The sequence below is a fragment of the Manacus vitellinus genome, unplaced genomic scaffold (genome assembly GCF_001715985.3).
Source record: "Manacus vitellinus isolate BGI_N305 unplaced genomic scaffold, ASM171598v3 scaffold_39_pilon, whole genome shotgun sequence".
Taxonomy (NCBI): Eukaryota; Metazoa; Chordata; class Aves; order Passeriformes; family Pipridae; genus Manacus; species Manacus vitellinus.
In genome coordinates this window covers 2,545,477-2,558,521 of record NW_021940534.1, presented here as the reverse complement: position 1 = coordinate 2,558,521, position 13,045 = coordinate 2,545,477, and the positions used below count along the sequence as shown (strand labels likewise).

The 13,045-nt window shown below is 39.4% G+C and overlaps 1 protein-coding gene across 2 annotated transcripts in view; it reads left to right on the top strand.

The window, feature by feature from the left end:
* Positions 1–75: 75 nt before the first annotated feature.
* Positions 76–13,045, top strand: part of RNF144B (ring finger protein 144B) — a 91,864-nt gene continuing 78,894 nt past the window's right edge. For both annotated transcript variants that reach the window (XM_018077679.3, XM_018077682.3), the window contains exon 1: positions 76–147. The gene's annotated coding sequence lies outside the window, so the exon portion shown is untranslated. The remainder of the gene's footprint in view (positions 148–13,045) is intronic.

The window sequence follows — 13,045 nt, the reverse complement described above, 5'->3', positions numbered from 1 at the left end:
CTGTACCCCGAGTTTAAGACTTAAGACCTAATCTTCGAACCTGAGAGGAGGCCAGGCTGGGCTCACATGCCTGCAGCAGTGCTGATAATTTGTCCCAAAGCTGTGTTGTACCGTCAGCAGGTTCTTGGCTGGTGTGAAGAGCTCTAGGTATGTGGCTCTTGCTTCGGCAGGGATCAGGTAAAGGGGTAGTGAAAGAGAAGAAGTGGAAAGAGTGTCACGCTCCTGGGAATTTTTAATCTTAGAAGAGAGTAAAGCATAGTCCTGTAGAATTGGTAGTAAAACTAGAAAATATGTGTGACATAAATACTACAAAATACTTAGAATCATGGAATCATAGAATGACTTGGGACGCAAGGGGCCATAAAAGTCATCTAGTTCCGACACTCCCACCTGTAAGCAGGGCCACCTTCCACTAAACCAGGTTGCTCAAAGCCCCATCCAACCTGGCCTTGAACACTTCCCAAGGATCCGCGACTTCTCTGGGCAACCAGTTCCAGAGGTATTAGGAAATACTACAATTCTTATACTGTGTAAAAAAGAAATGTCTGGGGAGCATATATTAATCACCACCCAATTTAGGCAAGAGAGATGCAGATTCCTTATTTTAAAGCTATTTTAAGGCTGGTGCAATCACAGATGGTGGTCGTTTTAAAAGGAAAATGCAAATTATTTGCCAACAATACATAATTAAAGAAGCTTCTTGTTAACACACAATAAGGAGACAAAAATATAATTGAGCCATGGGCTACACAAATGGCAGAACACAGATGTTTGAATACAACAGACTATTTCCCATAAGATGAATAGGTTTGAATTAGTTCAGAATCATGACAGAAGACATCCAAAGGCTGTGCTTCAGGTTGTGATGATAAATTAGACTGTCATTTTGTAAAGAGGGATGTATTTACCTAGTGGAGATGCTTTACCTAGTTGTATTACCTATGTTAATATTCTACACATTAGACTAGTATCTGCATCTTGAGGAGAAATAGAAGATAATGGTTTTGTTGATCCTTTTAATGAAGGCATACCACATTAGTAGCAGACAGATCCTCAAACATAGACTGAATCCATTATTTTAGAAACTGGTATATTCCATACAAGTGAATTTCATTTTGTCACAGGTTTCTTCTGGCAGAACTTCAACAGCTGTGGTAACTAACTTCCGAGTTTGGTTTTTGAAACCTTCTCTGCCTTTCATAGTATCTTTATGATTTACAAGTTTATGGAGTAGTTTCAGTATGCTGTCAACAGTTTAATAATTGATTGTTGCGTCTCCCAGACAAGACTGAGACAATATGGATCAAAAAGACTTTCGGAAAAAATCAGCAAAGTTAGAATTTGAGGGAAGGAGGGGACCAATTTGAAAAAAAAAATCAGGTATGTTTCAAAGGGAAATCACTAAATTCAAGGAAACAAATTCAAACTGGTTTATCTTCTCACTTTGACTATGAGTAAGAATGCTCATTCTCAATATACTGCTTTGGGGTGCTTCATTGTATCAACACCTATATTTCTGCCTTCTCTTCTCCCGGTCATGAAGTTAACTTAATGATACAATCTCACCTGCGAGGTGAAAGACCTGGATGAGACAATTATATTGGTATAAAATGTTAACATTATCTAAAGTGCTTAGACAGTGTAGTGAAGGGTTCTAAATGCAACTTAAAAACCTTGGTCCTGGAAGAAGGACAAATTGCAAAGGGTTAAGTCATTCTAAGAGGTTCTTAAATGTTCGTGCAAGAGCTGCTTCCTACAACCTGCTCTTCTTATTCCATCACAGAGAGGCTGCTCTTCGACTGCCAGAATCCTAATGTTAAGGACACTCATAGTTTTGGCAGCTAGCTCCATCTGGAAACACCAGTTCCATAAAACACAGTTATCCTGGAGGAACTTAGGGCTCACTTTTAGATATCAAAGGGTATGTTTCTTAGACATCATAGCTCAATAGAATTAAATGTTGAAAACGGTTTGAAGGTGCTGTAAAAAGAAGCAGCTGGCATGTTTGAAGATACATTACAAGCTTGTATTGTATACTGGAGTGCACCAGGCAGTGCAGTTTTAAATGCGGTTACCAGCCACTATTAACTAATATAAGCAGTTCTTTTCAGTTAGTTCAAAGCAGCTTGTATTAGCAAGCAATGTTTATTGGCTCTTGGTGTAGAGCTTACTACAGTCTATGAGAAGGTTTTGGAAACAGATGTGTAGGCTTTCCAGAGCATACAAAGTACCCCAGGTTTGCATTTGTTTCCAAAGTGACTGGTTACTGCAGTGTCCCGCCATCAGTGCAGAAAACAGCAGATCTGCTGTGGGCAAAACTACAGAAAAAGTCATCTGTGGGTTGCAGAGAAAGTGTCCTTCATGAAAGTAAATACTAAGTACCTCTCATTAGGAATTTCATCCACAGAGTAAAATACCAGAACAACACATGATGGGATGCTACTTTCAAGTAACGTAGGTAGTGTTGTTTTGTGTTCTTGTATGAGTCTTATAAATATGTATCTATGCACTCCAGTTTCTCTGTAACAGTCATGCGACAACATGTTTCGTAGAAATGTCAAACTACCTAGTCTATGAAATACTGAGAAAAGTCCTGTGTAAATGCCATGTACATCTTTATTAACACTAGAAGCAGAATGTGGCTTTTGAATCTAAGGGCTATTTAATTGCTACTGAAAGCAGGAATCTAAATATGAACTGATAAACGAGCTAATTAATACAATTTACAAGACAAGAGTGTCCTAGTTAGGACAGCTGAGATCAGTTCATCATGGTGGGTGTAACCCAAAACTGTATTCTATAGCCTTCCATGTAATTTCCCAGAAACTAGACTATTGTTGTCAATAGACTATTCGCACCCTCTGCCCATAGAGCATGGTGGGTGTAACCCAAAACTGTATTCTATAGCCTTCCATGTCATTTCCCAGAAACTAGACTATTGTTGTCAATAGACCATTCGCACCCTCTGCCCATAGAGCCTGACTCCTCAGGCTATAAACTAGGTGTTAAGAGGCCTGTGAGATAGAAGGATGTTTCTGTCCTCACACCCTTTGTGAACTCCCCGCCCTGAGGAGAGTACCAAGCATTCCTGCCTGAACTGGAGGATATATAATCTTGGAGTTTTGGAACATTTTGGAACCCACTCGTGGGATCCAGAGGACGGCTGCATCTCATCGCTCTCAACCAGACTTAGACCACCACTGGACTGCGATCACCAGTTCTGGCCAGACTGCAGCAGCTCTCCCACCAGCAGGTTCTTCCCCTCTCCCTTTACTTTGGACTCAAACAGGGCCCAAGGAACACCACTTTGTTCAGGCCCCAGGGTACTGGGTTACACATTTGGGTTTTTGTGGGTTGAGACCAATTGTTTGTTTGTATTATTGTACTTACTGTATTATTTTAATAAATTGTTATTCTGACTTATAATCTCTCCTTTGAGTTGGGTTCATTCCCCCTGCTGGTTAACTTTTAAACCAGCACAAAGAGAAACTTGAAAACTGAGTAGTATGCAGTTAAGTTATGGTGTGATAAATAACATAAGCTGAGTATCTCCAAGTGTTCCACTGCATCTTTGTGGTTTTACATCTGTTGACTGATAAGAGCAACTGATTAGTGAAATGTTTCCTAAGAGTGTCCTGCTCACTTCTGAAATCCTGCATTCATTCCCCTTTTCATATCCTGTCTAAGTGTTTCAGCATTAGCAGACTATTGCATCATCCACACTTGTCATTCTGTCTTACCCCTAAGAAGCTTAAAAAGTTATCCCTATAAATACAAATACTCTCAAACATGAAATGTGTAATTGATATGAATCAATCTAAACAGTTTCACTTCGTTTTGGAAATCCCTATATGTGCCATGATTCAGTATAAGTATATGCAAAATTCAACAAAATTGTAAAGTAATAAAAAACATCAGAGATAAATAACGAATCAAAACAATATATAAAGTTACGTTTTCCATCTGTGTGTGAATGACAACACTGTTGTGTTGTCAGACTGAGCTCCATCTTGGGATTTCTGTTAACCTTCTACTTACCATGAAGTCAAATCTTACTCTGCATGGTTTGAGAATTACAGCTTTCTTTGATTGGTAACACCTACAACTGTATGTTCAGTCAAAGCACTCATGTCTGTTACGCATTTTATGAAATGCTTAGATCTAGTGCTAGCTAGATCCAGTATTTAGATCTCCAGGAAGAGCCTGGGAACTCTGCACAGATGACTGTAGCTCCCGCAGGCAACAGCCCTGTAAAACGCTCCTGCATCCCTCTGCTGACACCGAGGAGCGGGATGGTAAAAGCGCTCTCCCCTCGGGGTTTCACATGCTTGTCTCTACGGAGAACTGTTCGCAGGATTGTTTCTGTAGCGAAGTACGGCAAGGACAGAATCTAACCTGTGGTGAATGTTCACTCCTGGCCTCCCGCTACCTTGGGAGAGCTTTGCAATGAATAGTGCGCGTATGTGCCAGTGAGCTATGCAAACGTTATGTAACTCACACTTCAGAAAAAGAAACACTGTCAATTCATTTACGCCTTAAAGGTTCGAGTCTGTGAATTTCTGCTTGACAGGTCTATAGGTTTTGGAACAGTCTGTCATGTACGATTACACATTTTTAAACCCATTGTAAATGGAAAACATTGACGGGGTATCGCTACCTTCTACTAGGGAGAGTTTGTACTTAGAACATCATCCAGCTGGGCTACAAAGCTTGATGAATTCCACACGCGTTGCGTGTAGGTAGCAACAACCTCTGTTTCAAAAGCCCCACCGAAGAACCGAAGACTAGGAAAAGGAGAATACTGTCGCTTTCTAATAATTTAAGGTGATCTTGGCATAAGTTGTCGTCCTGGCATGATATAATTCGACATTTTCCAGAACACAAGAGGCTTTTTTTTTTTTTTTTTTTTTTTTTTTAACCGAGGGAGAACCTCCCCCCCGCAGCCGCCCGGTAGCCGTGGGACCCACTCGGCACGGAGCGCCTTCCGCCGCCGCTCTCGGACGTTGGAAGATGAATTTGCCACTTTGTGGAGGCGGCGGCAGCGCCGCCTGCAGCTGGACGCCAGGCGACCGCCGGTGGCGGCGGCCTCGGCGACGGAACAGCCCCGGTCCCCTCCGCTCCCGCCCGCGCGGCCGCGCAGGGGGTGCCGGCGGCCCTCGCGGCCGGAGGCAGATGCGCGACGGGGAGGGAGAAGAGCAGCGAGGGAAGGAGGACGCGGATCGTGTGGACGGGAGGCTCGGAGCAGCTCCCCGGCAGCCTTCCCGGCGGGATACCGCCCCTGCAGTCCGCTCGACCCGCAACCCGGGAAAGGAACATCGCCGCCAGGCAAAAGGTAAGGAGCGGGCGTTCGGGCGGCGGCGGCTGCCCCGCACTCCCCGTCCCGAGAGGCCGCTCGCGTTTCCCCGGGGGCCCGGGTGGACACTGACGGGCACCTGCCAGAGCGAGGAAGGGAGCTGAGCCCGCTTCCCTCCTCCTCCTCCCGAAGTAGGGCGGGCGAGCTTCTTCACCCCCGCCTTCCAGGTGAACGGCAAGTGATTGCTGGCTCCGGGCGTGTGTTCATTGCATTATCTTCTGCAAAAACTTTTTAAGTTTAACTGAACTTAGCTTTGGGATTTGCCTGTGAGTCCTCTCGAATGGGAGCTTCTGAATGCGGTTTTGGTCCAGGGCTAACATAACGTGGTAAAGGCGTTTGGTGCTGGTTTCATTTTGCATACTTACAAGTAATATTCTGCACCCTAATTAAGGTTTCTTTTTTTTTTTTTTTCTAGATAACATTCATTCAAGTATATGCTCTCTGTAATTTTGACAGGTGTTTTAAGTTATTGTCCACATCCTTTTTCTTTAGGTGTGCTTTGCCACATGTGAGGTGCAAGCGCAACTCTACAAAAGCAAAAGCATCCTTGAAGAGACTACTACTATGGCTAATCTTAGCACTTTTCATATTCAAGTCCTTAGTATTTACTATGAAATACACAAACTAGATGCAGAAAGAAATATTAAAGTATCCAAGTGTTCACAGTCCTTACTTGAAACAATTACTTTTATTATATGGAAAAAGAAATCCCAGCTGAAGTTGTTTAAAGGTTTATACATCTGGCTGTAATATTCAGTCTGCTCTAAAATTCCAGGGTCTGCCATGTGAATTCTGCATGAATCACGTCTTATTTTTAAATGAATGTAATTTTACATGGAAAATATTCATGGCTTATTAAAGCAATATCCATGGTCTGGCTTAGACTAACAAAATCTAGAAAGTTCAGTATGGAAGCAAACCACCTATCCTCACTTCACCTCTGTATCCGGGTCTCTAGGCATTTCTTCTCACAAATTATGTAGTTATTCATTGTTTGACCCTTTCAGGGCTTTAGGTTTAGTGAAGTGAGTAAATGCCAGGTGAGCAAATTCTGTTCCCAGTTACTTCAAACTTTACACCATGGTAACTTTATTTGTTTCAGAGCTTTTACTCTAGATTTACCTGACTATAATTGGATCCTGAATTTTTTTGATAGCTTCTGTTGCATTTTTTGACTTTTGTCAGCTCGAGTCAAACTCTTAATACAGGATTTGTATGCAAGTTGGATAATGCACAGTTTAATTGATTCATCACTTTAATAGGACTTGCAGAATTAGTATAGTTGTAATGCATGTTTTTAGTAGAGACAAGAAACCACAGTGTTGTTTTGTGTGGCTAAAGGCTGCAAGCTTTCAGTTCTGATGACTTTTTTAGAGGAAATTCTGATATGACAGAACTAACAGCTTTAGGGAAACTATTTTATGTGTACACACATAAATAGACATGCAAAGTCAAGATGAGAAAGACTTTTAAAGTTAAAAAAAAGTCTTAAAAGAATTCCAGCAATGACATTTTGAAATAGACACAATTTAAATATAGGAAATTTATATTTTTCTCTCTGATGGCTAGACTTCAGAGGCTTCACAGATTTCTGTGTATAGCTTCCTCTTCATGTAAGGTGGGCCCCACCATGGTTTAGGACACCATGGAAAGTTGCAGGAAGCCTGTAGAGAGCTGCAGGGTTTTAGCACAGGACAGAAGGTTTACTGTTTTGTAAGTCAGGTCTTGGTTTGTTCCTGTCCTGTGCTAACGCATCTTTAGGGGGCATTTAGGTAAAGTTTGTTTGCAGTGTAAGAACCTAGAAAGATATATTTTAAATTATTATAGCGTGCAAAGGGAAAATGCCCCATCTTTTTTATTATACAGAAATTTGTTATGTAAGTATGATTGAGTGGAAATGGATTGGCAAAACTTACTTAAGTATAGTCGCTACTTTTAAGTAGAAGCATATTTGATAATGCTTATTTGAAATATCACTTATGATAGCAGTATCATTATTTTGGAGAAAATGTGGTTTAACACCTAATTTTGAATGTGGGACTCAAAAAACCATTTGTCAGATGAAGGGCAAAATTAACATAAACATTCTGAAGCTTCTGCTGAACTGCAGCCTAATCTAAACATTATGCAAAGGTTAGAAGTTTGTAATTGTAGATTCTGTCACTATATTTCTCCACCATGTTACTTTTTCATTTATCATTTTTCTAAGTAAGTTTTCATTGATGCCTCTCATTTAAAGTTTAGTGCATGATAGATTTGCACTGACATGCAGACATTACATAATTCCAAGAAGAATTCATATGCAATAACATTTAAGAAAAAGCATAAAAGGGAGACTGCATTTAGGCTGAGAGGACTGGATCACTCGCCACTTTTTCCAGTGGATATAGCTGGCTGATGAAGCCCATAATTCATAAATGTACCATTGTATAGCACATTCAAATGATGTGGCAAGGTCTGAAAGCTGTGAAACTAATACTTCCTGACTGTGGACACAGTGATAAAAATCTCTTCCTTTCCAGAGGTTAAAATAAAGACTGCACCCTGATAATTACCAGACAAAGCAATCTAGCATGCCTGAATAGGTAAGAGAAAATTCCCCGTGATAAAACATCAGGAGGACAATTTTTCTCATAACAAGCAGAAGTGAAATTCAAGGGCATTCATTACTTTGATATGGTATAAAGGAACCAAGATGTTGACACTGGAGTGATTAGAGATGCTACCATGCAAAAGGAAAGGTGGCTGATACTTACCAGGAAGGCTTCAGCCAATTCTGCAGAGTTTGAGTTGTCCCTAATTTTAATCCTAGGACTTCAGCCACTCTTTGTGGAGGAAGACACTGATTTAAACTCACTGATCTTGAACAGCTGTTCAACTTATTTTTAGTTTTCTGTACAGAAGAGAAGCTTGTAGTTGTAAATTTTATTGTTCCTTTAAACAGTCTTTTTCATATTTAAGTCTTTTTCTCATGGCCCTAACAGAGATGCATCCTGAAGTCTTCCTCGTGCAAAGTAGCATTTTTACACATGTTGATGGATTTTAGAAAACCTTTACTCAAGATTTAAGTGTGTTTTACCAAATATTACTTAAATTTTTATCTTTAATAAAGCGAAAAGGCTTTTTCAGTATGGAACCAGAAGATGAGTTTCCAGTCCTGTGTGAGTGAATCGGATGGTCATCTCCTGTGTCTTCAAAGACAATTTAGTGAAAGGTGCTGTACCTGGGCTTTGTAGGCATAATATGGAGAAAATAATTCTACGGATATTCTGAAGCTTACCCGAAAAAGGGAACACTGTGTGATGCCTAGTGAATGGAAGCTATGTAAGTTCTCAAAATGGTTAGTGAAATTGTATATTGTATTTTAAGTCATGCCTAGAAGGTTGGGCTAAGCCTTCCTGGTTAAAATACCCAAACACAAGAGTATCCACTTACACCAAAATCAGCACTTTAGTTATCCTATTTGTTCTGCAGACAGTATCAAGATGCTATTTTACTTGATGTAACTATAAAAATTAGGTTTTTCTGTAAAATACTTTGGTTACAGCAATTCAAAATTTTCACAAGTCAAAATTGTTACGAGGATGTCACAGAATTTGAGTATTGAGTTGCCTAAGGACGAGTGATGCCATTTCTGATATGTGGACATCACAAATAGACTTTCCAGGAATAACACCACGTCATGACATCTGTGTGTGTTCGCTAAGCTTTTCCAGAAAATTCACAGGCTAGCTAGTTAATATTCTTAAACTAGCTGGAATGTGCCAGTTCATGTCTCTAAGTGAAAGCACCTCCAAGATGCCAAATTTGGGCTAGCTGTTCAAGTAACGTCTGTTGTTCTTTCTCTCTTTCTCCCTTTCTCTCTCTTTTTTGTTTGCATTTCTGTTTGTTTGGTTTTTTCGCCATTTCCTGAGGTAGTAAAATGAGGATAAACATAGTATAATAATTATTTAATAGCAGAAGTGGAAATAGACTACAAGTCTGCTGATTCCCATCCATACTGTGTGGGCAGTGGAAAAATAATGGAAATTACAACATCTTTCCTAGAAGTTGGTAGGATTGTACAGTTTGATCAGTTTACTCTGCCCTTTCCTGTGGTTGACTTTCCTGGAAAGCTTATGGGAAAATACTTTCCCTGGTTTTGATTAAAAAAAAAAAATTGTATGCTTTTCACATTCAAAAGGTAGCTGGGGAAAGAGACGAGTGTTATATAAACACAACTGTATAATTTGACAGTTTTAGCCTGATCATTTCTCATTGAGAATTTAATTACTTTGGAAATAAAAGATTGAAAAGATATTTTAAAAATCTGATGTCTGTTTCTAGTTTTCTCTTAGTTGCTTTATGCTGTTTGTTTTTTGAAAGAATTCTACCCTGGTTGCTACTGAGTGATGGGGCTTGTACCACTGTTCTTTTAAAGTGCTGTAAGTTGTGATGAATTAACATGTACTACACTTGCTTCTGCCTTTGGTGGGATGAGGCCTCCTTGGATGCTTAGCTAGGCCTTAAGGGAAATACTTAATACTCACTATGTAAAGCAGCTTTTATTATTGATGAGAATTAGACTTTTTGGTGATGGATTGCAGCATGGATTACAAGATCCTTGATCACACATGAGCTCTGTAACCTGAACACTCTGGTGTATTGGAAGTAGTTGCCTCTTGCCTCTCAGAAATAGGTCCTGAAATCCCAATGCTAAAAATACCTATGAGACTGGTTATCTGATTTGCTCACCCAAATAAAGATGGATTATTCATATACTCAAGATTTCCACAGTTCTGTGCAGGATTGTAGACCTAAATAATGTAAGATAGTTGATATCTCTGTAACAGGTCTTAAAGCTTTATAGAAATTTGTACTGTATACTATTATTAGATCTACTTTTTCTGTAAAACTTCTCATTTGAGGCTTGAAGAATAAAGCTGTCAAAACATTAATATTTTGCTTACTTTTCATTAAAATTTGGTATAAGATGTTAGGTCCTAAAGCCTCTTTAAGTCCTTCCACTGTTTTAAAGAAGTCCTCAATGGAGCAACTCCAAGAAAAGCCTTTTTGTCCACAGTAAACTGTGGCCTGATGGCCTACTGAAGCCAGCTGGGAGTGTACACAGATTGAGGGATTCAATTGCAGAGGGTTTCTATGTGTCACTTCTGACTTGTAAATGTCAATGCAATTTGTAATTTTAAGCCCCTCTCTAATCTACTACAGGCTTTGCTGAGAGTGCAGATGCTGAAAAGTGAAGCAGGATCTAGCATTGACTACAGAACTTAAAACTTATTAAAAACAAGTTCTGTGGCTCTCATGAAAGTAAGAATTCAGTTATGTCATGACTATTTCTTCTTTAAAATGTGTAGGTATGTAATTTTCTGGTTTTTTTTTTTCTGATGTGCTTATGAGGTGACTTACCAAGGAAGAATTTGGCCTGCAGCATGCATCAGAATGATATATAATACAGAGATGGTATCATACATGTTTTTTTCTTAGAAATCTGAGTGCTGTTAGATTACATCTGTTTTGTGTGTCTAGCTGCCTAACCAATTATCCTTTAGAAAATGTATTCACCTTGAGTTTTCCCCAAAACTTCAGTGTGTATTTTCAGAGTAGTTTCTACTTTTAAACTCTATTTAAGAAAAAAAAACCCAGTATGACCTTACTTGGCACAGAAGGTCACATATCTTGGCTTTCCATCTGGTTAAGTAATTTGGTTGAAAATGAGCTAAGCAACAGAGCCATTTTTGTCATTTTTGCAAGTGCCTTACAAAAATACTTATTTGAAATATTTTCACTTCACACTTCTTCATAGCTACCTTCCTGCCCAGTGCTAAACACAGCCTTCTGTCTTCACTGCATTTTGCATCTCAGAAAAAACGAATAGCAGTTTCTAGGCTTGCATACATAGGAACATTCGGGAAAAGTATTCCAAATCAATGGCATGCACACTCTGGAATATGAATTGTAGCTACCTTCAAAAGTATATTAATTAAATCACATTCAAATCTGTTACAGATTCTTTTATTTGGAAATGACTTTTGTTTGCGAATTCTAAAGTAAATTAAGTTAAATTTACTTCTTAAGTAAATTAAACAAAAGCATTTTACCATCACTTTTAAGCTCCAGTTACAGTTTAACTAATATATTTTAAAAGCATACTCAAATTAATCTTCCTGAAGCTTTGGCTAATAAAACCTTTAAGTTTTGGTAGGGTTATTGCTGTGTCTGGTTCTCTGTCCTGCTCCTTTCCTTAGTCTGCTGGACAAAAGAGTAGCAGAACAACATGGATGCTTGCTGGGCAGCCAGGATGGTTCACAGATGGTACATAGCACACTTATGTTCAGAGAGAGCAAATACAGTGAACTGTGAACTGGGGAGTTGCAAGGCATGAGCAGATTGCTTACTGTGCTGCAGCAATGGCCATCTTTGGCAGAAAGTGAGGCAGGCAGCAAAAAGGGGTAACATCTTCAGTGTTCCCTAACATATTCAGTTGCAGGATTTGGCAGGATGTCAGTAGCATGAACGTCTCTGTAAATGAGCTGTCTACGAACTGCGAAGTGAGAGTGTGCTCTCTCCTGGAAATCTCTGCTAAGTTAAACTGTTTAGAACTTATTTTACTTTATTTTATTTTACTTTATTTTATTTTTAAGTTTCTGTTTTACTGATGCTGAAAATGCCAGGAGAAGTTGCCAGGGAAAAAGGTAGGAGGTACACAAGACCCATTGCTCCACACTGGCTCTTGTTTTGGGTATTATTGGATGTTCTTATTTAATGTAAAGTAGCTCATTATACTGGAGCGTTCAGCTAATTGCACATGGAAGCAGTTGTCGAGCATTTGAGTTTGCACTGTATATTCATACCCTCAATTAATACAGAGTAACTTCCTCATGTAGATAAGCTGTAAGAATCCTTTTGTCATTCATGCAAGGCCATGTATGCTTGAATATCTTTCCACACTTTTCCAGCAGTACCAAAGTCTGCTTCTCATGTGGACATCTCTGATATCAAAGGTCCTCATACAGTTAAGCCATCCTGGAGAAACAGTACAAGAGAAAATTTTGAATGCAGTTAGTGGTGGGATAAGGCACATTTCCTTCTCTGGAGTTATGATTACATTATGTACAGACTGATTTGGATGAACATGTGGAAACTTTCTCATATATGTGGTTCTGGCTAGGAATACTGATAGCTTTTCAAACTTGGTGTGTAGTAATGCATATTGAACTCCTTTATAATCTATAGGTAGTTACACATCTCTTTCTGCTCCTGTAATTTAGTCCCAATAATCTGGAATTCTCCTGGTAGTAACCTGCAAAAAGCCCCAAAATACGCTGCCTTAAACATTCCTGATCTTCCCAAACTAGATACTCCCTTTTGACTAATGAAACAGATCACATTCTTTGTCATGGGCTCTGCTCCTGACCTCAGAAAAACAGTCATGAAAATTAATTCAAACAGTTCAGAGCAGTTCGAAATAGCTTCTTTGGAACTGCTACGTGTTGGTTTCTACTTTCTTCTGAGAATACCTAGTTTTGTGCTTGGGGTTCTTCTGTCAAGGCTAGCATAAGCAGTGTTCATAGACTTGCAATCATTTCTGTTCTGTCTTTTGCTCGTGTAAAGGAAACATTTCATTCTTACATATATACAAAAGTATATTGAGACTTTTAAAAATTGTTTTTTAGAATGCAGGTTTTTCCTTAC